A 26,000-nucleotide genomic window follows, 5' to 3' on the forward strand; every position below is an offset into this window, starting at 1 on the left:
TACATGAAAAAGGTACGTAGTTGTATGATTCCCAGTATCTATCATACTGTAAGGAATTTTTTTTGGACTAATATGACTTAGCATGTGCTTCTTCATAAATTCAAGTGCATTAGCATGTGCTTTTTCATAAAGCATTTCTATGACCCGTAAGTGTTTTTAGATTTTTCTACCAAACGTAGTCGGAAGCCCTTTAGTTGTATCAGTTAGCCCTTCCATAAGCCTTATATAGAAACCGTGTGAACGTAGGAATTAAACAGCTGTGTCCCTATCTCCTCAGCAACGCATACATTAGCTCTATCAGCAAGCTATATATACATCGAAGAAGAGTTCTGTAATTTTATTTGGAAATTTATTCGAGCCTTATGTTGTATGTTTATGATATCTACCCTGCTTATTCATTGTTTGATTCTGCGGATTTCAGGTTATATACAAGCATTAATGTCTAAAGAAGATCAAAATGCCGATTACTTGAGTGACAACCACAATGATTGTTTGCAAGGAGCAGTTAAAGTTTGTTAAGATTAAGAGACTTAATGGTACAAAAAATGGACGGAAATTCCATGCCAAAGATTTTATCTGTGTTACCAACCGATCTTGAAGAAGTTAAAGCAGCTACATTTGAGCTAAATTGGTTGTTGGAGAATTAGTGTATCTGTATTGCCAAAGCAAATGAATTTAAGTAGTTATCAAAGATGATGAAGTTTTGTTCCACATTTACTAAAGCGTATCAGTAGAAGGGTGTCTAGTTTTATTAAGGAAAACAAATTGTTATCCAATAGCATTAGCCGCTCTGTTTTTTTTATGCATCATGACTTCTTATACATCTATTGGGACAGTAACAATGCTACGCTTACTTTTGGTCTAACTAAAAGCACTTCTCACTTCTGCTTTTAAATTTCTTTTGGAGAAAAATGTTCAGAAGCACTTTAAGAGGACTATTTAGTGGTTTTTCCTGAAGCGTCTATGATGCCTGAACGTGCTTCCATGCTGTAAGATTGGCAGCATTTTTAGCAGGAAGCGCGTCCTCAGTAATGTCGGCACCTTCAATGCATAAACAATCATATGAAAGTACAACCTCTAAGAAGTAGAGAATTCGTGATGTTTACGATTACAAATTCTCTCTTCTGCGCTTAGAAACTAAAACCAGCCTGTAGTTTGGTCTTTGTTTTTCTTGGTAGCTCTTCATGTCAAAACTGATTATTTAAATGAAACAAAACAATCAGTTCTTAACCAAATAAGTCAAACTCATGACCGCAATTCAAATTCTCGAATATAAGCTAATCTCCGTGATGGTAAATTTCATTAAAGTTTCGGGTTTCGGCATAACCTGTGGTTCTTTGATTAGGGTAAGTTACAGACTGTAATACAAACTTGTACAGAAGGGAAGAATATTTATCAATTTATATGAAAGGAAAACTGGCAATGACAGAACAACATCAGGTACGTCAAATATTTAAATTTCTAAAGCAGGAAATCAAATCATTTCGAGTAGCTTCATCCTCCCATTTCAACCCATTCCACCAGTCTTCCTCTCCTTCGATGACAATATTCCGTCTGTTCACACTGCTTGAGTTGTGGACAGTTAAACACAACAATTGTCTTCAGGTACGGTGAGGGCAATGCATTTGCATATATGTTCTTCAGTTTCGAGAGATTAAGCAGTATCAAATTGTTAAGTTTTGCAAATGAATTAAAACCATCCACGACCTCCTCGATTTTACTCAACTGCCTACTATTGATTATCTGCTCCATTTCAGGGCAGTCGTGTATGTCTATGGTCACAAGATTTCGAGCAAAAATAAGCCATGTTAAGTCCTTTAGTTTGGGGCATTCATACACGCTTACCCGCTGAAGGCTGTGGAAGAAACTTTTGATCGTGATGATCGAGTTGCAAGGATTATTAGGTACTTGTACATCCCCTCCATTCCATAACAAATCAGTTTTCAAATCTTCTAAGCTTTCACAGTCGCAAATATTAAGGATATCAAGGTGTTTCATATTTGCCAATGATGATATATATCAAGGGAGATCACAGAGGTGAAGGACTCAAGGCATAGAACTTGAGTACATGCTAGTAAGTTGAGGGAGGTACAGAATCCTTCGAAAGCGGAGACACCTCATGGTCATAGTCATCACATCCAAATGTTTCAATAACACCAATTCGTCTACTAAGGCTTCTTCTCCGTGATGTGAGAATTACTTGACACTCAAATTAAACCCTCGTTTGACAATTGTAGTAGAATGAATAAGTGAGGGATCGTTCTAGACCGGGGATTATGAGGGCTAGCTAAAACCTTCTAAATTGACTTAAAAACATAAAAACACAATATAAAACACTATTTAATGCTCGCAGAAAGCAAAACTAAAAATAAGAAAGATTAAGACTAAGATTTCAACGAAATAGGGGGGAATTGGATTTGGACGAATTTAAACTAAAATGAATACTTGGAAACAAAACAAATTGTAAATATGGATTTGACGGAAATGAATGGATGGGAAGCTAGCTAAGGGTTCTTTCTCTACACATGATATTTATGCATATGAATCAATTTCCAGTTATTCCTTCATTGAATTATGAACGACAATGCCCCAAATTAACCGTGACATCACTAGTTAACCCTCAGATTTTCCTTATATTATTGGATTGGATGGCATCATTCGACAACCCAAAACATTCTCAAAAGTTCCCTACATGTCATCATAATAGAGATACAATCGAAGATCATTAAGAATAATGAAAACCATAAGCATTGACAAAGCATTTGCAACTATGACATCATGTTACTCATGCTAAGAATTAAACTTAACGCGATCGTGACAAGCGACCTTTACTACTTTCAAGTATAAGTTAGTAACGATTATGTGAAACCTTCTTAAACTTTAGCCACATATTCATGCATGCTAATTAAGTATCGACCCTCAATCAACAAACACAAATAAGTTAATCATCAAATAGTTAAGCCAATTGCATTCACGAATCAAGAGTTCATAACCGGAATTCATCAATTCATATCACATAAATAATCATGGTATTGAAATCACCCCTAGCCAAAAAAAAGGTTTAGTTCCTCATAACTTTGAAATCAAAGAAACACCTAAACATTCCAACAACTCAAACTTGAATTGTATGAACGTTTAGGCACTCTTCTCTTCCATTCCTCATATTACAAAACAAAGAGAATTGAATTTAAACATTGAAATCAAAGAAACGCGTAAACATTCCAACAACTCAAACGTGAATTGTATGAACGTTTAGGCCTTCTTCTCTTCGTCTTTGTTGTAGCACAAGGACTAAGGGATGTTGTTGGTGTGTTGAATGGATTGGGGGATTATGGAAATGGAAGAAATGGAGGAGAAAGGGAAGGGAATGGTGCAGAAAATGGAGAGACTCACGGCTAGGGAGAAGATGGAAGTGTTTGTGGTGTGTTGTGTATGAAAAATGAGATGGTCATGAATGAATGAATGCAAGGGTATTTATAGGAGTAGTGGAGGGAACATATGGCTATGTCATTTGTAGGTGAAGTAGGTGGATGTTGTAGGTGAAGTAGGTGGATGTTGTAGGTGAAGTGGATGTTGTAGGTGAAGTAGGTGGATGTTGTAGGTGAAGTAGGTGGATGTTGTAGGTGAAGTGGATGTTGTAGGTGAAGTAGGTGGATGTTGTAGGTGAAGTAGGTGGATGATATGTTAAGTGATAAGTGATAAGTGATATGATATGTGGTGATGATAAGTGATAAGTGCATGTGGGTTAACTAATGAAGGAAATGCATGTGCAATGACAATGTGTTAGAATGGATGTGTGTTATGCATGGCATGATTGGGATTAGGAAAGGTTTAAATGTCCTAAAACTAAAGAGAACAAGGTTCCAACACTTTGGCTCCAATTAGGTCTTCAATTTCGTCCAACACTTTGGCTTCAAGCATAAGCTATCCGTCCTTAGCCCAAAAGTGCTCCAAAAGTCTCCAAAATGCATCTTTTTGCTCCTTTAGCCCTTTGGACCTACAAACACACGAAAATAGCTTAAAGTACTAAAATAACTAAAGAAACATAACGTAAATGTACGAGAACAAGCCATTTAAGTCGCATAAATATGCTCTTATCAAATACCCCCACACTTAGCTTTTGCTAGTCCTCGAGCAAAACAGAAAAACAAAACAAAAAGAACAAAACACAACCTACACCTTCCAACAATCGTATCAGGGACTTCCAATGCACATGACAAGTTAAAAATCATTATTCTCACAGATTTGAGCCATCTTTACACTTAAGTACATTCTTAATCATAGTCACCACATACTAGTTCACAATTAAGCAATTAAACCACATTTCAAATGTAGTAACATGCCTTTAGAGAATTCCCTCAATTTCTTACTAGATGTACTCTCGTTTTTCACACAGATTTTCTGACTACACACCCTACACTAGGTATATGTGAGAAGATTGATGTAAACATGTAGACGAACACTCACATATGTTATAATAAGGAAAGCATTTTCTGGAGTTAATAAGCATGTTTAGATATGATCTCATGAATGGAATGCTACTCCTTAGACGCGAGAACCAGTGACACCATAAGCTCATACCAAGTTCAAACTCCACAATTGAAATACATAACACTCAATATAGAAGTCAAAGGGTAGTAACGGGGCTAGGGTATTGGCTAACAATGAAAGGTGAAGGATAAACAAACATTCTTAAAGCAATAGTGAGCAAAGTATTGAATTAGGCATTTAGAATTCCCTTAAGAACGCAGAAGTCAACTTTGAACACCCAAGGGAAAATCACACAAAACTTAGGGCCATATTCAACTTTTTGGACCCTTTCTTCAACCATCAACGCTCGTGAGTTCATTCTTACTTATTTTCACTCCTTTTTTTTTTTTTTTTTTTTTTTTCTTTTCTTCTTTTTCTTTTAAATCTCAAAACATACATATAAACGTAAGAACAAACTTTTACTCCCCCACACTCATTTTCTTGCATAATGTAACTCAAAAGGAATTCATTTAAGTCATGCTCACTAAACTTTAAGAACAAGGGTGGGGATTGTCCTAAACTAGGCTAGGTGAGGAAAATGTGGGTAAACAAAGAATAAAGGCTAAACAAGGCTCAACGGGGTTAAAACTTACAACATATACGAAGTATGGGAAGTAAGGCTATTTGGCTATGGTGGTGGTCACTACACAACTTCTTCTTGAATATGTGTTATGCAAATCAATAACATGCTTTGAATGAAATGGGCATGAGTTCTAGCATTTAGTTCTATCATGATACAATTGCATTCTAAGTAGCAACCAAGCAAGGAATAATGAGATCATGCAACAACTTTAGAAAATAAAGAATCACAGAAAATAACTCTCCAAAGAAAGTAATGGCTCGAGTCTCACAGGGATGTAGCGTTTGTTTGAGTTTCTTCCTTCAAGCATGTTACAAAAACGAATTTTTCTTTTATGATTGCATGTGAAGTCATACATTATAACCATAACCAAGCATATACCAAGAGTAAATCAAACTTTTCTCTATGTTTATAACTCTTTCTAACCGTCATGCAATTATAAACCAAATCCTTATCATTGTGTTGGAAGGTACCCTAAGACACAAACACACAAAAACGACTTTTAAAACAACTCTTTTTGGGTTTTTCAAAACAATTTTTCAAATTTTTATGGGATTTTCGAATTATAAAACAAAACACACTAAAACACTCTAAAACAACTTAAAAACACCTTAAAACAGCAAGGAACAACATTAGAAGTTATGGTGGATAAAACCCTACGAATTTGCATCAAAACACTTTAGTTACCCCCCCCACACTTAAATCAAACATTGTCCTCAATGTTTTAAGCATAGATTCACACAAAACATAAGTAAACACATAAAAAGCAACTAAAACATATTAAACATGGCATAATGTAATTAACAAAGAGAAGAGTTTAGGGACGCAAATCTGGTTATGGAGTGTAAATTCCCTCTTCTCCTTGGTGATTGCATTGAGGCTTTGATCTTTGTGATTCCACAGGCTTACTCTTGAACTGGTTTCTGCCCATCGTTGATTTTCCTTTGTGCTACTTCTTGAACTGGGCAGCAGGATGGTTCTTTTGGTTTCCCCCGAAGGTCTGAGCTTCCTCCTGTTATCTGTTTCTTTGTTCAATCTTTGCAGGAGTGGTCCCTTCTCTGGAAGTGTAACAACCGTTGAAGATGACTACTCGAGAGCAACGCTAGGTAAGCAATCAGGAATAGATTCCAGGCAGTTGGCTCCAGATCGGAAGACTGACTCCAAGTGCCGGCTGATTGCTTCTTTTACTTTGCCATGCAAGTAAGAACAAGGACAAAGAAAAAGACAGGGAAAAAGCATGATATGAGATACTTTTGCTTTTGACCTTGATGATATGAGATACCTTTGCTTTGAAGAAGCGGTGAATGAATCAGCACATGCTTCAATCCGCCGTTTCCTCCTGGGTCATATGTACTCCAGGCATCTGGTATCATCTTTGGGGAAGAAGAAAGAATTGAGTATTTTGAAAGGCTTTGCTGGGAGTGCGCCCTCAGAGGTGAGGGAGAGTTGGGCATTTTCTTCAGGTTTGCCCTGCCATAAAAGACGAAGGTCGACATATATAGAGATAATATCAAGTGGTGGTACTTTTTACCCTTGTCGACAAACGTTTTGATCCCGCAAATCCGGTTCTTTGAAATAGTGGCGCCTCTTCGATCTTTGAATACGCCTCTTCGATTTCTGAGCAGGCGCCCCTTCGATTTCTGAACGACGCCCCTTCGCTTTCTGAACGACACGTGGTAGTGCAGATGCGGCTCCTTTTGACAAAGATGCACGCGTCTTCTGAAAACCAGAGAAAGCGTCGCCGAACTTTGCGCTTGTCGGCTAAAGATGTGTAGATGCGATGATGACCTCCACGTGTTTTCAGCTTTGTCAGAAATCTTTTGACAAAGTTGAACGCGTTTTCTGAAAAGCCGAGGGAGCGTCGCCTAAATTACGCCGGAAAATCCGGCTCTTTGAATCGGTGGACGCGTCGTCTTGGCTTTTTATAGAGCTATCAATCACCCCAACACACACACTCTGAAGATTTCCCATTCCTGAAACTCGACTCCGGCCCTTTGTGAAATTTTAACTCCATCCACCCCTTCTCTTTGAACACTTTTGAAAAAAAATGGCAAACTCATCGAACCTTAGCTTAGATTTGAGCCTTAGCAGTGATACGGGCGCGCCGCGTCAAGGTAACGTATGGCGCCCTTCTTTCTTTTCTTCTAACGGTCCTTTCACAGGTGAAGACTCCGTGATGCAGGACGCCACAACAGCTACAATAGTAGCTAGGAACCTCCTCACTCCAAAAGATAGTAGGCTGCTGTCAGGACGGTCCGATGAGTTGGCCGTTCAAGAGTCCCTCGCACTTAGTGTTCAGTGTGCGAGTTCTGTGTCCAACATGGGCCAACGCCTGCTTGCCCGCTCCCGTCAGGTGGAATCATTGATGGCAGAGGTGGAAAGTCTCAAGCAGGAGATCCAGCAGCTTAAGTATGAGAATAGAAGTTTGCATGTGCTTGCAAATAATTATTTGTCGGGCATGAAGAGGAAGCTTGATGAGCTGCAAGAATCTGAGGGTCGAATTCACAATGACCGTCAAAGGCTTGCGTCTTATCTCCAGAGGCACCTTTTTCCTGGGTCATCCAGCGCTTGGCCAAGTATTGAGGCCTGGAATGCTCTAGCTCGGATGCCTCCCGCTCCGATGGCTTCCGCTCCGATGCCTCCCGCTTCTATGCCTCCCGCTTTTGCGCCTTCCGCTTCTGTGCCTCGTAGTGGGGCTTCACGTAAACAACCTTTGTGAAGCTCCACCTTTCTCCATGTTTAGTATCTTTTTTTTTTTTTTTTTTTTTTTTTTTTTTTTTTTTTTTTTTTTTTTTTTACATAAATAAAATCAAACGGCATGGAATTTATCTTTGAATGGGCGGTGATACTTGAAATGATCCGGTAATAGTTTAAATTCCAGATTGGGTGCCTGAATCATTAACCACATGTTAGTATAAAAGAAAATTGAAATTCGGGGAGGCGGCTTACCTATGTGCTCCAAAATGAACTCCAGAATAAACACCCCTTCGAAAGTTATGACTTGTCCCGTGTCATAAAATCCAACTTCCTTGGGAATTGTGGTTTCAAATATGTCCTCTTTGATGCCTTCTACATCTTCTCCAGCCACTACCTTCTCTTGAATCATTCTTCTTGGTGTACAAAGTCCTTTGAAGAATTCAACACCATCTAAAACTTGCTGTGTTGCACCAAGAATTTGAATAGCATTTTGCTCCTTTGGGAAGGCTTCCACGATGTCCTTTTTACTCTCTTCTTGGTTGGGAATCAAAAACCTGCTAGGAAAAGGGACATTGGGTGGAATAACATCAGAATAACATGGAATTGGGACGTCCTTACTGGTGGTGGGTGGTTTAGAGGGCTTAGGAGGCTGCGGCAAGGGTTGTTCTACCCTTGCCGTGTGCATGTTTTCTTCCTCCTCCTCAATTAGCAGCTCTTCATCCACTTCTAGGCTATGTTTGGACATTTTTAGGTCAGCTCCAACCTCCATAGCACTTCCCAAAGTGATAGCATTATGGATTTCAAAATCTTCCTTCGAGTTTTCAATAGTTGAGTTGGAAAGTTCACTTTGCTCTTGAATTTGTTTCATGAACTCCATAATCTGCCCAAATTGCTCGTCCAATTTACCCAACTTCTTCTCTTGATTTTGTTCGTCCTGCGTCAAAGAGGTTAGTAATTGAAAATTTTTATCATTATCCATGGACATACTTGAACTTGATTGGAATTGTTGTGGGGGAGGTTGTGGTGGCTGCATAGGTGTTGTATTGAACTCCTCATATGGTTGCCAATATGCTTCTTGTTGAGCCTCCTTGGCTTGATTTTGTGACCCCTGCGCCAAAGAATTTATTTCATTAAGAATTTGAATATAATCTATTGGCGAACTTGAATTTAATTGAGCATATTGCATATGAAGTTGTGGTGGCTGCATAGGTCTTGAATAGAACTCCTCATATGGTTGCCAATATGCTTCACGTTGAACTTGTTGATCTTCCCATCATATAGAGTTTGAATGATCCCTCCAATCTCTTTGTGGACATTGATTGGCTTGAAATCCTTGCCTATATGAAGCACCAAATGTAGGGACACTCTGCATTGTGGTCCTTTCGGCATACGGCAACAATTTAGAAGTAAGATTTGCCAATTGAGCTTGAATGCTAGCAAAATCCATATCTTACTTCTCTAGTACCTAAAATCAAAGAAAGAGAACTAAATCAAATATCAAAAGTAACAACAAACAAAGAAAACAACACTAAGTTAGAAACTAAAACGAAAACAACTAAACCAAAAAAAAGAAAAGAACCAAGGGATTAGCAAAGTTGCTAATCCCCGGCAACGGCGCCAAAAATTTGATGTGAGAATTACTTGACACTCAAATTAAACCCTCGTTTGACAATTGTAGTAGAATGAATAAGTGAGGGATCGTTCTAGACCGGGGATTAGGAGGGCTTGCTAAAACCTTTTAAATTGACTTAAAAACATAAAAACACAATATAAAACACTATTTAATGCTCGCAGAAAGCAAAACTAAAAATAAGAAAGATTAAGACTAAGATTTCAACGAAATAGGGGGGAATTGGATTTGGACGAATTTAAACTAAAATGAATACTTGGAAACAAAACAAATTGTAAATATGGATTTGACGGAAATGAATGGATGGGAAGCTAGCTAAGGGTTCTTTCTCTACACATGATATTTATGCATATGAATCAATTTCCAGTTATTCCTTCATTGAATTATGAACGACAATGCCCCAAATTAACCGTGACATCACTAGTTAACCCTCAGATTTTCCTTATATTATTGGATTGGATGGCATCATTCGACAACCCAAAACATTCTCAAAAGTTCCCTACATGTCATCATAATAGAGATACAATCGAAGATCATTAAGAATAATGAAAACCATAAGCATTGACAAAGCATTTGCAACTATGACATCATGTTACTCATGCTAAGAATTAAACTTAACGCGATCGTGACAAGCGACCTTTACTACTTTCAAGTATAAGTTAGTAACGATTATGTGAAACCTTCTTAAACTTTAGCCACATATTCATGCATGCTAATTAAGTATCGACCCTCAATCAACAAACACAAATAAGTTAATCATCAAATAGTTAAGCCAATTGCATTCACGAATCAAGAGTTCATAACCGGAATTCATCAATTCATATCACATAAATAATCATGGTATTGAAATCACCCCTAGCCAAAAAAAAGGTTTAGTTCCTCATAACTTTGAAATCAAAGAAACACCTAAACATTCCAACAACTCAAACTTGAATTGTATGAACGTTTAGGCACTCTTCTCTTCCATTCCTCATATTACAAAACAAAGAGAATTGAATTTAAACATTGAAATCAAAGAAACGCGTAAACATTCCAACAACTCAAACGTGAATTGTATGAACGTTTAGGCCTTCTTCTCTTCGTCTTTGTTGTAGCACAAGGACTAAGGGATGTTGTTGGTGTGTTGAATGGATTGGGGGATTATGGAAATGGAAGAAATGGAGGAGAAAGGGAAGGGAATGGTGCAGAAAATGGAGAGACTCACGGCTAGGGAGAAGATGGAAGTGTTTGTGGTGTGTTGTGTATGAAAAATGAGATGGTCATGAATGAATGAATGCAAGGGTATTTATAGGAGTAGTGGAGGGAACATATGGCTATGTCATTTGTAGGTGAAGTAGGTGGATGTTGTAGGTGAAGTGGGTGGATGTTGTAGGTGAAGTAGGTGGATGATATGTTAAGTGATAAGTGATAAGTGATATGATATGTGGTTATGATATGATAAGTGGTTAAGTGGTGATGATAAGTGATAAGTGATTAAGTGATATGATATGTGGTGATGATAAGTGATAAGTGCATGTGGGTTAACTAATGAAGGAAATGCATGTGCAATGACAATGTGTTAGAATGGATGTGTGTTATGCATGGCATGATTGGGATTAGGAAAGGTTTAAATGTCCTAAAACTAAAGAGAACAAGGTTCCAACACTTTGGCTCCAATTAGGTCTTCAATTTCGTCCAACACTTTGGCTTCAAGCATAAGCTATCCGTCCTTAGCCCAAAAGTGCTCCAAAAGTCTCCAAAATGCATCTTTTTGCTCCTTTAGCCCTTTGGACCTACAAACACACGAAAATAGCTTAAAGTACTAAAATAACTAAAGAAACATAACGTAAATGTATGAGAACAAGCCATTTAAGTCGCATAAATATGCTCTTATCACTCCGCCAAACAGAATATCGTCAGATGAACCACAATCATACATTCTCAAAACTCTGAGCATCAGAAAACTTGAAATTATATTCTTCGGAACCATATCCATCTTACTGGTAAACTCCAGGTTCAAATATTTTAGCTAGTCTAAGGCCTTTAACTCAACAGGCAACCCTCTTATACCTGTCTGTGATAGATTGAGATATTGTAGTGACTTCAATCTTGATATACCCGATGGCAAATGCGTTATACCCTTGTTTTCCTACAGGTCCAAAACTCTTAAACTGGGCATATGCTGAAAGAAGCCTTCACCAATTATCTTCAAACGATTATCAGTTAGAAACAAGGTAGATAAACTGGGGCATATGGATTTTTCCACCAGATTCTCAATCTGATTAGCCATTAGTGACATCCTTTTCACACCCTTCCATTTTTCAAAATCTGGTGCTTTAACCAAATGAGCGCCAGTACGAACTACGAAATTATCTTTGGCCTTCCCGCATTCACATGCCAACCACAATGCCATGTCACGAAGAACATCGTGCATTTTCACATAATCTTCCCTACCTTCCAATAAACATGCATTAACAAGAGTACCTATAATATCATAACCTTGGTTTTGAGCTCCAGTCATGTCATCATACTCATCCAGTATTCCCTCACCAACCCAACAATATATTAATCTTCTTTTGTGAATGAGAAAATCTTCCGGAAATAATGCACAATACAAGAAACAAGATCTAGCTTTCTCGCTAGGTAGATTATCATAACTGAATTTCAAAAGAGGGAATACTGTTGGTATTTTACAGTTTACTAACTCAATACCAAAATATGTGGGTGATAAGTTTACAAACTCTATCACACCTCTTTCACTTTGCACTCTCAAATAAAATCGGACAAAGAAAGAAATAGAGAAAGGAGGGAAGCAACAAGCTTTGGCAAAACACTTGGACTTTGATATATGAAAAAAGGTTTACAAACTGTTGGAATAAGAAAGCTTACAAGCTTCTTCACAATTGGAAGTGGGATTCGGATGGGATGATTTACAATGCTTGAGAGCTTGGGTATTTATAGCAAACCAAATGATTAAACTAAGATTATTTATTACCACACAAAACACATTAATTGCACCTAATAATTTTTATTCAACCATACCTAACATTGCCTAACTTTCCATGCCTAACTTTGACATTGATTTTCAACAATAGCAACCTGTTTTGATTTGAATTTCCAACACACCTCCTCAAATCAAAACGCCTTCATTCCTAGCATTTCACGCAGTAGCCGGAATGTTTCAATTGGCAATGGCTTTGTGAAGATGTCTGCCACTTGTTCCTTGGTGTGACAGTAGACAAGTTCAATTGTCTTTTGCTTCACATGGTCCCTTAGAAAATGGAACCTGGTATCAATGTGCTTGCTCCTTCCATGTTGAACAGGATTCTTTGCAAGTTTGATTGCAGACACGTTATCTACGTGAATCACAGTCGATTCCACTTGTGGATGACACATTGACTTCAACAGATTTCTTAACCAAATTGCCTCACACACGGTTGAGGCTACAGCAACATACTCGGCTTCACATGATGACAAAGCAACAATTGATTGCTTCTTTGAAGTCCATGAGAAAGCTGTTGATCCTAGAAAAAACACATAGCCAGTTGTGCTTTTCCTTTCATCTTGGTCACCTCCCCAATCACTATCTGAATAACCAAATAATTTTGCATCTTCACCAAAATTATAAAATAGACCATAGTTTAGAGTACCTCTTATGTACCTCAAAATTCTCTTGGCGGCCAGCCAATGAGACTCCCTTGGTGTTTCCATGTATCGACTCATGAGTCCAACACCATAAACTATATCAGGTCTTGTGATTGTAAGGTACCTTAGGCTTCCAACGAGGCTTTTGTACACTGTTGAGTTTACAAACTCACCCTCTCCTCCTTTGGACAGCTTCAATCCAGTTGCGACTGGGGTATTGACAGTGTTGCACTTGTCCATATTGAACTTCTTCAATATGTCTCTCATGTACCTTTGTTGAGAGATGTAGATACCATCACTTTCTTGCTTCACTTCTATGCCAAGAAAGTATGACATTAATCCATTGTCAGTCATCTCGAATTCACTGAACATGGATTGCTTGAACTCATGGAACATTGCCTCATTGTTTCCTGTAAACAATAAATCATCTACATAGAGACAAATAATTAAGAACTCCCATTTTTCACCATTCTTCATGTAAACTGAATGCTCGTATGGACATTTCTGAAATCCATTTTGGTGAAGGTAGTTGTCGATCCTTGAGTTCCAAGCTCGTGGTGCTTGCTTGAGGCCGTACAAAGCCTTCTTCAAACGATACACCTTATCTTCTTCTCCTTGTACTTGGAAGCCTTCCGGTTGTTCCACGTACACTTCTTCCTCAAGTACTCCATTAAGGAAGGCTGACTTGACATCTAGTTGATAAATTTTCCATTTATGATGTGCGGCAAGAGAGATTAGCAATCTTACCGTGTCAAGTCTCGCAACTGGAGCATAGACTTCATCATAGTCCACTCCATACTTCTGTTTGTAGCCCTTTGCTACAAGCCTTGATTTGTATCGATCCACACTCCCATCTGCAGTGCGTTTGATCTTGTAAACCCACTTGACACCAATAGCCTTCTGATTTGGTGGGAGCTTTGTCAGCTCCCAAGTGTCATTCTTCTCGATGGCATGGATCTCTTCTTCCATGGCTTTCTTCCAACAATCTTCTTCCACAGCTTCATTGAATGAGAAAGGCTCGTGGTCTGCATACAAGCAGAAAAGGTTGGTTTCTTCTTCTTCTTCTTGTCCATAAATCTCTGTGAGACTCCTTAACCTCACTGGAGTTGAGGAGCTGCTTTCCTCACTAGATGTAGGACCACTCCTTGCAATTCTGTGCACTGGAGTTGTTGTGATTGTTTGAGCAGGCTGTTGCTCAATCGGTGGTACAACTTCTGGTTCTTCAAAATCAATGGAGACGATCTTCTCTTTACTGACTTCTTTGTTGTTCCACGTCCATGTCTCTTCCTCACTGAAGATGACATCTCTACTAACCACTAGTTTGCCAGTTAGTGGGTTGTAGAGCTTGTATGCCTTGGACTCTTCACTATAGCCCACAAACACACACTTCTCACCTCTATCATCAAGTTTCCTCCTCTTGGCTTCTGGAACTTGAGCATATGCAACACACCCAAAAATTCTTAGGTGTGTAACATTCGGCTTGTATCCACTCCAAGCCTCTTGTGGTGTCATCCTCTTGACACTCTTTGTTGGACATCGATTCAACAAATAAATCGAACAAGCTACAGCTTCTGCCCATAACTCTTTTGGCAAATTCTTCTCCTTAAGCATGGACCTTGTCATGTCAAGGATGGTTCGATTCTTTCTTTCGGCTATCCCATTTTGCTGTGGGGTATAGGCAGCAGTAAGTTGATGCCTAATTCCTTGCTCCTTACAGTATGCTTGGAAAGCATTGGAGGTGTACTCTCCACCTCTATCTGATCTCACAGCCACAAGCTTGTGGTTACTTTCTGCCTCTGTGAGTGCCTTGAACTCCTTGAAAATTTTTAGGGCAGCTGACTTCTCCTTGAGAAAATAGACCCAAGTCTTTCTACTGAAATCATCAATGAAGGTAATAAAATACCTATTACCTCCATAAGACATGGGATCCAATAGACCACATATATCTGTGTGCACCAACTGCAGTGGTGCCTTTGCTCTCCATGTATCACCAACAGGGAACGATAGTCGTGCTTGCTTGCCAAGCACACAACCTTCACATACTTGGCGTGTGGCTTCAATCTGGGGTAGACCACGAACCATTCCTCCACTTGACAGCAACTTTAGGCCATTGAAATTAAGATGGCCAAATCGAAGATGCCATTTCCATGACTCATCTTCCATTACACCGATGTTGCAGCTTCCAATCTTTGTGTTCAAATTCAACGGAAACATCCGGTTCTTTGACATTCGAACACGTGCAATAAGCTTTCTCCTTGCATTCCTGAGAGTGAGAAGCATGTTCTCCATATGTATAATGTACCCTTTCTGGAGCAGTTGACCAATGCTCAGAATGTTGCTCTTCATACCTGGTATGTAGTAGGTATCGGAGATGTATTCTTCTCTTCCATCCTTCTGGATGATCTTGATCTTCCCTTTGCCTTCAACTGGCAACTTTGAGGAGTCACCAAGACTTACAGATCCATAGGCCCCTTTTTTGAGTTCGGCAAAAAACTCCTTCTTTCCACACATGTGATTGCTTGCACCAGAGTCCAAATACCAAACATCTTGTTGGCTACTAGAATCATGGTGTGCTAGTAAGACTGTAAGTTCTTCATCAGTATTTCCACTTGATTCTGCCATGTTGACATGCTCACCATTTTTATGTGAACATTCATTGGCATAATGTCTATATTGCTTACAGTTGTGACACTGGATATGCGCCTTTCCTCGAGTAGATCTCCACTCCTGAGACTGACCTTGATTTTGTGCATAGCCTCGACCTCTTCCTCGGGCTCGTCCTCGGCTACGGTTGGATGAGCTCCCACGACGTGAGTTCCACTGCCCACGACCTTTATTTGGTTTGTCAATATTCAACTTTGACTCCAAAGCTTGCTCTAGCGTTGTGGGGCTTGCATTCTTCTGAATGCGTTGCTCGTGAACTAGGAGGGATCCTAGTAGCTCTTATGCGCTCATCACCTCCAAATCCTTGGATTCCTCAATGGCAGTCACCACATGCTCAAACTTAGATGTGAGTGACCGGAGTATCTTCTCCACAACTCGTACTTCATCGAGTCTCTCGCCATTTCTCCTCATCTGATTTACTATCACAATGAGCCTTGAGTGATAGTCGGAGATGCTCTCCCCTTCATTCATATGAGCAGTTTCAAAATCTGCTCGAAGTGATTGTAACCTCACTTTCTTGACTCGATCTACTCCTTTGTAGATTGTACTGAGTGTATCCCATACTTGCTTGCTCGTTGTTGCTTCTGCAACCTTCTCGAACGTTGAATCTTCCAAACCCTGGTATAGAAGATACAACGCCTTTTGGTCCTTCTTTCGTAAGTCCTTGAGAGTGTTCCTTTGATCCGCAGTATATACGGCTTCTTGCTCGGCAGTGGGTACAACATACCCACTACTGACAACTTCCCATATCTCCTGTGATCCAAACAATGCTTTGAATTGGATGTACCATCTTTCATAATTTTCTTTCTTCAATGTGGGAACTTGGAGTTGCACTAAGTTGGACGCCATAACTGCTGCACCTGCCAGAATGGTATTCTGGCTCTGATACCAATTGTTGGTATTTTACAGTTTACTAACTCAATACCAAAATATGTGGGTGATAAGTTTACAAACTCTATCACACCTCTTTCACTTTGCACTCTCAAATAAAATCGGACAAAGAAAGAAATAGAGAAAGGAGGGAAGCAACAAGCTTTGGCAAAACACTTGGACTTTGATATATGAAAAAAGGTTTACAAACTGTTGGAATAAGAAAGCTTACAAGCTTCTTCACAATTGGAAGTGGGATTCGGATGGGATGATTTACAATGCTTGAGAGCTTGGGTATTTATAGCAAACCAAATGATTAAACTAAGATTATTTATTACCACACAAAACACATTAATTGCACCTAATAATTTTTATTCAACCATACCTAACATTGCCTAACTTTCCATGCCTAACTTTGACATTGATTTTCAACAATAGCAACCTGTTTTGATTTGAATTTCCAACAAATACCTCATCTCCCATACCTGAAAATTCCGAGGCAGATCGTTCTAAAACTTGAATTGCATGATTCCATTCTTGGGGTGTCTTCTTGCTAGCCATGGCCCGTCCAACTGTAATTAGAGCCAGTGGCAAACCGTCACATTCTTTGGCAACCATCTCTGCTAGTGTAGGGATATCTGGATGAATATAAAGCGTTTCTTCACCCACCTTCTCTTGAAACAAAGTCCATGCTCTGTCCCATGCCAAACATTCCACCTTGATCTTTTTGTGAGCACCCATACGGCTACAAACCTCCTCAGAGCGAGTTGTGAATACAAGCTTAGACTTATTCTGTCTGTCAGGAATTGGAACCCCGATTTTGGCTACATCAACCCTCTCCCATATATCATCCAACAATAATACAAATCTCTTCGATTTTAAAACCGCAAAGATGTCTTCAGCTTTTCTAAGGTGATCTTTATCCTTCCACGAGCCATCACAACTCCCTATCTTTTCCCTAATGCTGTCTTGAATATTTTCAAGCTTTAGATCCTTAGAGACCTCTATCCAAATCACAAGATCAAAATCATTGGGGGTATGAAGGAAGTTGTTGTTGATCTTGGTCAAAAGGGTGGTCTTACCTACACCTCCCATCTCATACAAGCCAATAATCCCCACTTGCTCATCTGCAATGCAACCCCAGACCTTGCCAAATGTTGACTCCATGCCCACAGTTGTTTCAATACTTCTTTCATACACCATAGCTGCAGGTACCCGTTCAGCCACAACTTCAAAAGCTCCCCTGCTCTGTAAGGCACTCACTTCCATCAACATCTCAGCCAATTTTTTCCCAAACTTGTAGTGGGTTTTGCAATTACATAACAACCCACCTCCAGAATCACGTAATTTCTCAACTTTTTGACTACTGATACCTTTCCCGTTCACCAAGTTATTGGCTTGAGCTTCCATGGCTTCCACCCTTGTTATCCATCTCTGTACCTGGTCTAAGCGTTTCGAATGTTGCTGCTGCTCGGCACTGTCAACCCTTGTCTTCAAATCGTTCCTTAGATCCGTTAATTCTTCTAAAGCAGTCTGCAGATCACAAAGGTGGGACTTGAACATACAAGGGTATGCTACTTGTCCAACCGTGGAATCCCAGCAGCGAGAAAGTATGCCATCACATGATATGGACATTGAAAAGATGTTGCCCATTATTAATTCACTCAGATCTTAGATTTCTAGCATAGAAGGAAAGGGCAAATTTAGGCAGATCGAGGATATTATTGTAGTTGATCAGAGATGGCATTTATGGATCCAAGATGGAAATGTCAAATCTTACGACTATGGCCTGTACCAGATACTAAAATGTTGTGGGAGTTGAAGGACCAATCTATCTGAGAGGCGACTAGTAGTGCTTGACTCTGTCAGCTTCCATATATGAATGGGAAATCATTTTCACTCTTGTCTTCCTGCACTCTCTGGCTTGTTTTTGTTCGTTGATTCACCGTTTGTTTATTCAGTTGTGTTGCTAAGAGGAGACTAGTAATGCTCGACTACTAGTGCTCGTCTTCCGGCACTCTCATATCGTATTGACTTGTAACGCGTATAAACACTTGCACGCACCAATATACATGAGGAGATAAATAGAAAGAGGGGATATGAAACGGGTATATAATACATTACCCAATTAAAATTTTGGTGGTGGATCTTGTGAATTTATAGTTCACCGAACACAAGTGAAGTCTGTATGATAACGTTTTTGGTTTTGGATTTTACATTTTTTAGTTAATTAGCTGTTGATGAGAAATAAATGGGGAAAAGAAGGGATGAAGAAAAAGATTACAAGGAAAATCACAATCCATGACTATATTAAGTTGTTTTCGCTTTCTATCTCTTGTTTCATTCTATTTCCCAGCCTTCTTCACCCATCCAAACATATCTTAAGCATACGTTTTCTTACTAGGAGTCCGAATGAATGGATATTTATTATTGATTATCCCACTGTTCACTCTCTTTCTTACACTGACTTGTTAGCTATTTTGTTTGCAATTTACACTTTAAACTACTCAGTTAATAGGAAGAATGGAACAAAAAGGGAATCCAACTCGAGGGCACTATAACTCGTGAAAATTAGAAACTAAAAATTAAATGATTATCAAACAAGCCGAAGTTTCAAGAGTCTTCTTTGTTGTTCCCTTAATGACAGAAGTCGTCTGTATGTATCTACATGCTGATCTGCCAGTGCAAGTGAGTAAGGAGGACACGATCGAGGAGTTGAAAAGGAGAGCTTGGGTGTTGTGATATTGTGAGTATGTAAAGATTGAAAAGTGTGAGAAAAGTATTCGTTTACTTGCATTCCCCTGCTCATGGGAAATCCACATATTCTACCATTTGCGAATAATATATCTTTTCCTTATATTTTCATAATCAGAACCGTTTAATTTCTTAATCTTCAGTTGAAAATCATATTGAATCCACATATTCTACTATTTGCAAATAACGTATCTTTACCTTATAATTTTCATATATAATCAAAACCGTTCAATTTCTTAATCTTCATTTGAAGATCATACTGAATCCATATATTCTACTATTTGAAATAATATATTTTCACCTTATAATTTTCATAATCGAAACCATTTAATTTCTTAATCTCCATTTGAAGATCATACCTACAAAAAAATCATTTGAAATGAAGATCATTTAGTCCTCCAAATGTATCAGATAAATTGATGCTTGATCATGAATATGTTGCTTGGTACTCAGACCGTTGATTTATTTTGGATGTATAAACGATCTTTGATTCGAATGAATTTTTGTGCGAATGATCTTAAATGAAGATTATGAAATTGAACAGTTCCGATTATGAAATTATATAATGGAGATATGCTATTAGCAAATAGCTGAATATATGCATTCCCCTCGTGGTGGGATGTAAGTATTATTCTCTGTCTTTGCTTCTATATTTATGAGTGAATTTGACCTTTTAAATTTGGAAGGGCATTTGTAGCTGTTTTCATTTAGTTTAATTTCTGTTTCCAGTTAATTACATGAAATTAATTAATTTGAGTACACATGCCAAATAATTTTTCCAGTAAATTACTCATTTGCTAGATTCACCAAAACAATAGTATACATGGTCAATTTCAACCAGAGTGAATGTTCGGAGGTAAAACGGCAGTTTACTAGTGAGAATATTGGTTATGGCGTTTATGTGTTATGATGTTTTCTGTGGGTTTAGGAAGATATCAAGATTCGACTGAAGAAAAATTTGGAAGGTAGTGTTTAAAATTCTAACCATAATTAGAACATATGCGTTTATTAGTCGTCATATACGAGTTTAAGAGCTAGAAAGCTAGGGTTTGAAAGATATATCTAACAGTGTAAATTAATAAGATGGGCATAAACTTCAGCAACAGTACTGAGTCGTGGCCATGATCACCCATAATATGGATCGAATGTCACAATTGCCGGAACCCCTTATGCTGGAAATCCTCTCTTATTGCCTAAAGATGATGCAGCCCGTATGAGTTCCTTGTCCAGGGCATGTCACTCAGTACCAATATCTCATCTTCCTGTTCATGTTTCTTATGACCCAAGAAAGAATACTGTTGATGTCCAAAATCGTGTTGATCTTGGCTCGACTTAGATTCGACTGTAATTACACAAATGCACAAGAACATAAAATATATCGTGGTTAACCTCAAGTTGGACGTATGTTCACGTTGGTGTAGATTCAATTTCATTACGTAGAATGAGAGTTACATTGTACATAGAAGCTTGTTGTCTTTGAGAGAGTAGAGACGCTAGAGGTTTTCCTCTATGATGAGGGGTGAGGGATCCCTTATGACACGTCCCGACCCAAATATTCCCCGGATACCAGGATAGGCATGTGTTGGCTGACACCCGAGGGTGACGAAAGCCATTTATTGAGTGCAAATACTGAAAACAAGGGATAAATAAGACTTATAAATATAAAAGAATAATGAATATGCATTTAGGGAACGTGTTCAGAGCATACAACTAACTAGAACACTAAAATAAATAATATAAAATTGAATAAATAAAAGAATGGGTCCTACGACGAGAGGACTTGAAGATGCCGATGCGGAAGTGCCTTGACGCTGGAATTGTATGCCTTGATTCTAAGTCCTGAAGGGGCGCAAAACAAATATGAGTGGAGCAAGTTGATATATATATATATATATATATATATATATATATATATAATAAAACAGTTATCAACATACTAACCCCCAGCTTTTATGAAAACACATATATAATGATAAACATAGGTTTTCCGAAACCTAGCATGTCGTCCAATGTCTCAAATCATAATTTGTATATATAATAATCACTAGTGAATGTCCGATAACCCCTAGGCCCCATGTCGGCTCCCCGTCTCTGAGCAGACAGTCAGAGGAAAATACACTCCAGGCCCCATGCCGACTCCCCGTCCCTGTGCTAAATAGCCAGAGGAAACACAATTCAGGCCCTATGCCAACACCAAACCGTTGCATGGGATGGACCGAAATCTATCCCTACGTCCCGTAGCAGAAATGACCACTAGGTAAGTACAAAACTAGTGAACATACTTATATTGAAAAGCAACTTCATAGTATAAAGTCATCCATCATCTATACTATAAAGAGGTGTTCTAAACATGTTCTAAATATCATATTGTCATCCATCGGATATTCTATAAGAACACGGGTTATAGGAAAAATAGTAATAATTCAAACTAGTCTTAGTAAGCATGTTATCTCATAAAACATTTCATAAAATATAATCATCAAATCATGCTTTTCATGTATGCATTTCTATTATCAAAACATGCATTTTTAGAAGGGATCTACTCACAGTACTTAGTTGTCGAAGAGCCACGCAGATAGCAAAGATGGAAACGCCACAGTTAATTGCCCCTAAGCACATAAATGGTATATTTAGTCAAACTCTACTTAAACGAATGAATTTGGGAAAGTCGTCGAAATTAGCCTAGGAGGGGTCCCGCATGAAAACCTAAAAAGTCAACCCTAAAGTCAACGTCGACCGTTGGCCGGTCAAAGGGAAAGTCAACGCTAGTCGGTGGCGTAGTCAACGGTCAGACCGGGTCAAAGTAAACGGGTCTGGGTCTGTTAACTCGGGTCAAATGTCAACCGGGTTTGGGCTTAGGGTTGGATCCAGGTTAAGCCTAAAGGGTTTGGGTCTAATAGGGTTTTGGGTTTGAATAAAAAGGGATTTGGGTTGGGCTTCACGAGGCTTGGGCCTCTGGACATTTGGGCTCCGGGTTTGGGTAATTGGGTTGGACCATGGGTTAATGGGTCGGGTTGACCCTTTTCAGGCTAAGGTTTTGGCCAGTTTCTGGGCAAACTTCAAACGCCCCTAACTTCTTCGATACTCAACGAAATTGGATGATTCAAAAAGGAAATTTGTAGTACTCAGTGATACAAAGAGATTGATACCTTGCACACGGCGAAATCGCCATGGTTTGGCCTGAAATTTCCTTGAAAGGGGTGGTGCTCGTTGGAAAATTTGGAAAAGCTACTCCGAGCTATTTTCTGCAATTCACACGTATACATAACTTAAAACAAGGTTCAATCTAACCCTAAAACACATGCCAAGGGCTTTTAGAAGTTTACCAATGTCGGAAAAATACGAAACACGTAGGAGAAGACGATGAACATTAACACCATCACTGTTGGGGTTCCATGAAGGTTTGCTTGAGTTTTCCCCAGGTTCCTACGTCAAGTGATGTTGGTTTGGGGTTGCTGTTGCTTGTGTGAGTTATGAAATTGAGAAGAGAGGGAGAGATCATAGAGGGAGTGCACGGGGAAGGAGAGGTCCAGGGGTGAGGGAAGAGAGAGTGAGGGAAATGAGAGAGAAGGGAAAACTGAGAGAAGAGAGAGACGAAAGGCTCGGGGGACAATATCAGGGGGTGGGCCCCTTGGGCACACCATTGAAGACCCAAAATCATTTTAAAAGGAAAATATCTCCCCAAACTTAATGAAAATACAAAAATACTCTTTTTATTCCGTAATTCCCGGGACGGGTTGTTACACCTTAGTAGAGCTAGAGCTCCCCCAACCGCTTATTCACAGTAAATGGGATAAATGGTGAGGCTGAGGCCCAAGCTATGGTAAAACCAATATAAAAACTTGTTATTAAGAATTCTTGAGAACAAAAGAAAAATCCTTGAGAAGAATCGATCAACATGAAGATCAAAAGAGGATAATTTAATTTTCGCTGTCATTGGAGGATTATTTAGAGAAAAGTCTAGCCTATGTTGTCGACCGCTGCTTCAAGTTTGTAAGCAAGCACTTATCTCAAATTGCTGGATATTAGAATAAGAGATGATTATTTTCGTATTCCTACTTTGGATCTTGGGTCCTTAGTTCCAGAGCCCTTCGCTAGCGCTTGAGACTTTTGCCTTGTGTCGCTGTCAAAACACAAGAACTTAAACTTTTGTGATGAATTTCCGAAGCTCACAAATGTTAAAGTGGTACAGTTACATGAGAAATAGGTTCAAGATTGAAGCAGCCAGTCTTGAAACTCTTACTTACGAATCACGGTCACCTTTAAAGCTTGAAGCAGTCTGCTGCAGTGATATAAAAAGGTTGAGCATACGCATAAGTATTAACATTAGTTCCGAATATATTGAGAAACTGATTTCGAAGTTTCCCTCTGTTGTGGATTTGGAACTGACGGTTGATTGTTGGAAACCAGCGGAGATTAAAATTTCGCTTCACCAACTCGAGACAGTAAAAAGACATTGTAGTTATATGAAGAACTGCATCGATGATCCAAGTCTTCATTATTACTCGTACAGTGATCATATAAAGAAACATTCCCGGTAAATTTGTTTTTCCTTTAACTCTATGAAGCCAAGGGTAGTAAAACTTGAACTAAGATGCTTTAATTATAAGCATCTTGACACTTCATGGTTTCTCAATTTGCGACAATTCCTTGCAAAGTTCACGCCACACAAAGAAATCACCTTAACATTTGAAATACCTAATGTGGAAGGAAAAGTTAGTCCAGAAGTGCAGATGATATTATTTCTGATGTTTGTGTTCATGTAATTATATCTGTCACCTTATCTTATTTTTCTAACATATGGATATCAAATTTTCTCCGGATGAATTGAGAGAACAAAAATTCCACTGCCTACAGAAGTCCAAAATTTGTCAGTGGGACATATTCCATCACTCAATTATGGTACTTGTGTTATTGCTAGCTTTCAGTGGCGGTATCGATCAGTCAAACACCCTGCTAATAGGATTATCTTTACTTTTTAATTTAGAGAATTTAGTTGAGTTATACTAATCGATGCACTACGCGTATATACATATATCTGTTTCGATGTCTTTTGTGCAATCTTGTAGTTGGTGTACGAGGAGTTAATCTGTAGGGAAGAAAATCCCAAGTGTTGTGTAGATAGGAACATCAGATGTTGGCGGCATTGCTTAAAATCTGTTAAGATTCAAGGTTTTTGCAGTGAGAAAGATGAACAAACGGTGGATTGTGGTGACGATTTATCTTGCAACTTGGTTATTGACAGAACTTGAGGAAGTTGAGGAAGCCACTTTTGAACAGCCATAGCTATATGTTGGAGAATCAGGCTAGGACTTCCATTGAACCATGCTTTTGTTAAAGTTGATACTTGGATTAATTACTGTATCTCAAATCAGTATTAACCCTTTGTGTACCTTGAACTATTTGAACTGCATGGCAATTAGAAGGCCTAGCTGTTGGAGAGTTGACCTTTGTAATTAGCTTAGTTACCTGTTTGGGTCCTTTTAATCATGATGTAATTAGGATAGATATTATTTGGTGTTTCTTTCCTTGTAAATCAATCTTGTACAATATATATTTCCCTCCTTGGTAAGAAGAATAATATCAGAAAATTAAGCCTAAAAGATAAGCTCTAATTAGCATGGTATCAGAGCAGAGATCCTAGGATTTCTGCATTGCCTGTTCCCTTAAGTAAACTCGGCCCTCCCATGGAGAACCTACCACTACTCCACAATGGAAACAATTTCATCCTAATCGATCCTACCCCTATACTAAACACTACAACCCTAAACACTACTACCATAACTGACCCTACCATGAATCCTCCTATTTCGAGTTCTTCCGATATGCCTCCGGAGTCCTCAGGTAATTGTGGTTATGCTTTTAATATGAATAATTGTGATTCTCAGTCCGATTGGATCATTAACTCCAGTGCCACAGACCATATGACCTATGACCCCATTAATTTAGCTTGTGATACTGTACCACTTCGACGAAATATTACTAATGCTAACTGTGTCACCTCACTGGTAACTAGCGCTAGCGCTGGCACTGTACACCTCACGCTTACCTTATCTTTGCTGCATGCACTACTTGTACCTTCACTAAAGCATAAAATGATGTCTCTTGGCCAAGATACTGAGCAATTGAACTGTTGTGTATTATTGTATCTAAAGTTTTGTCTTATTCAAGATATTCTCATGAAGGAGATAATTGGTCGTGGTACTAAAAGGGGGGATCTCTATTTTGTGGACGATGTCAGTACAGGACGGGTCAATCTCGCCCAAGGAGCCGTTGGTCACAAACGGCATCGGATATGGTTATGGCATCGTCGTTTGGGTCATCCGTCTTTTAGTTATTTACAGCATATGTTTTCATATTTATTTGTTGGTTGTTCGGTTTCAAACTTTAAATGTGACACTTGCGTACCTGCCAAGAGTCACTGTGTTTCTTATTCGTTGAATTCTAATAAAAGTGATATTCCTTTTGGTCTTGTTCATTCGGATGTTTGGGGGTCATCTCCAATTACTACTTCATCTGGTATTAGGTGGTTTGTAACGTTCATAGATGATTGCACACGGATGACATGGTTATACCTTCTTAAGCATAACAGTGATGTTTTTCTGGCGTTTAAGACATTCCACACCATGGTTCAAACACAGTTTTCTACTA

The 26,000-nt window shown here is 38.8% G+C and overlaps 1 pseudogene; it reads right to left on the reverse strand.

Moving 5' to 3' along the window:
- Positions 1-1,422: 1,422 nt before the first annotated feature.
- Positions 1,423-18,630, reverse strand: LOC137738947 (probable disease resistance protein At5g63020; annotated as a pseudogene).
- Positions 18,631-26,000: the final 7,370 nt, after the last annotated feature.

This window comes from Pyrus communis, chromosome 7 (genome assembly GCF_963583255.1).
Source record: "Pyrus communis chromosome 7, drPyrComm1.1, whole genome shotgun sequence".
NCBI lineage: Eukaryota > Viridiplantae > Streptophyta > Magnoliopsida > Rosales > Rosaceae > Pyrus > Pyrus communis.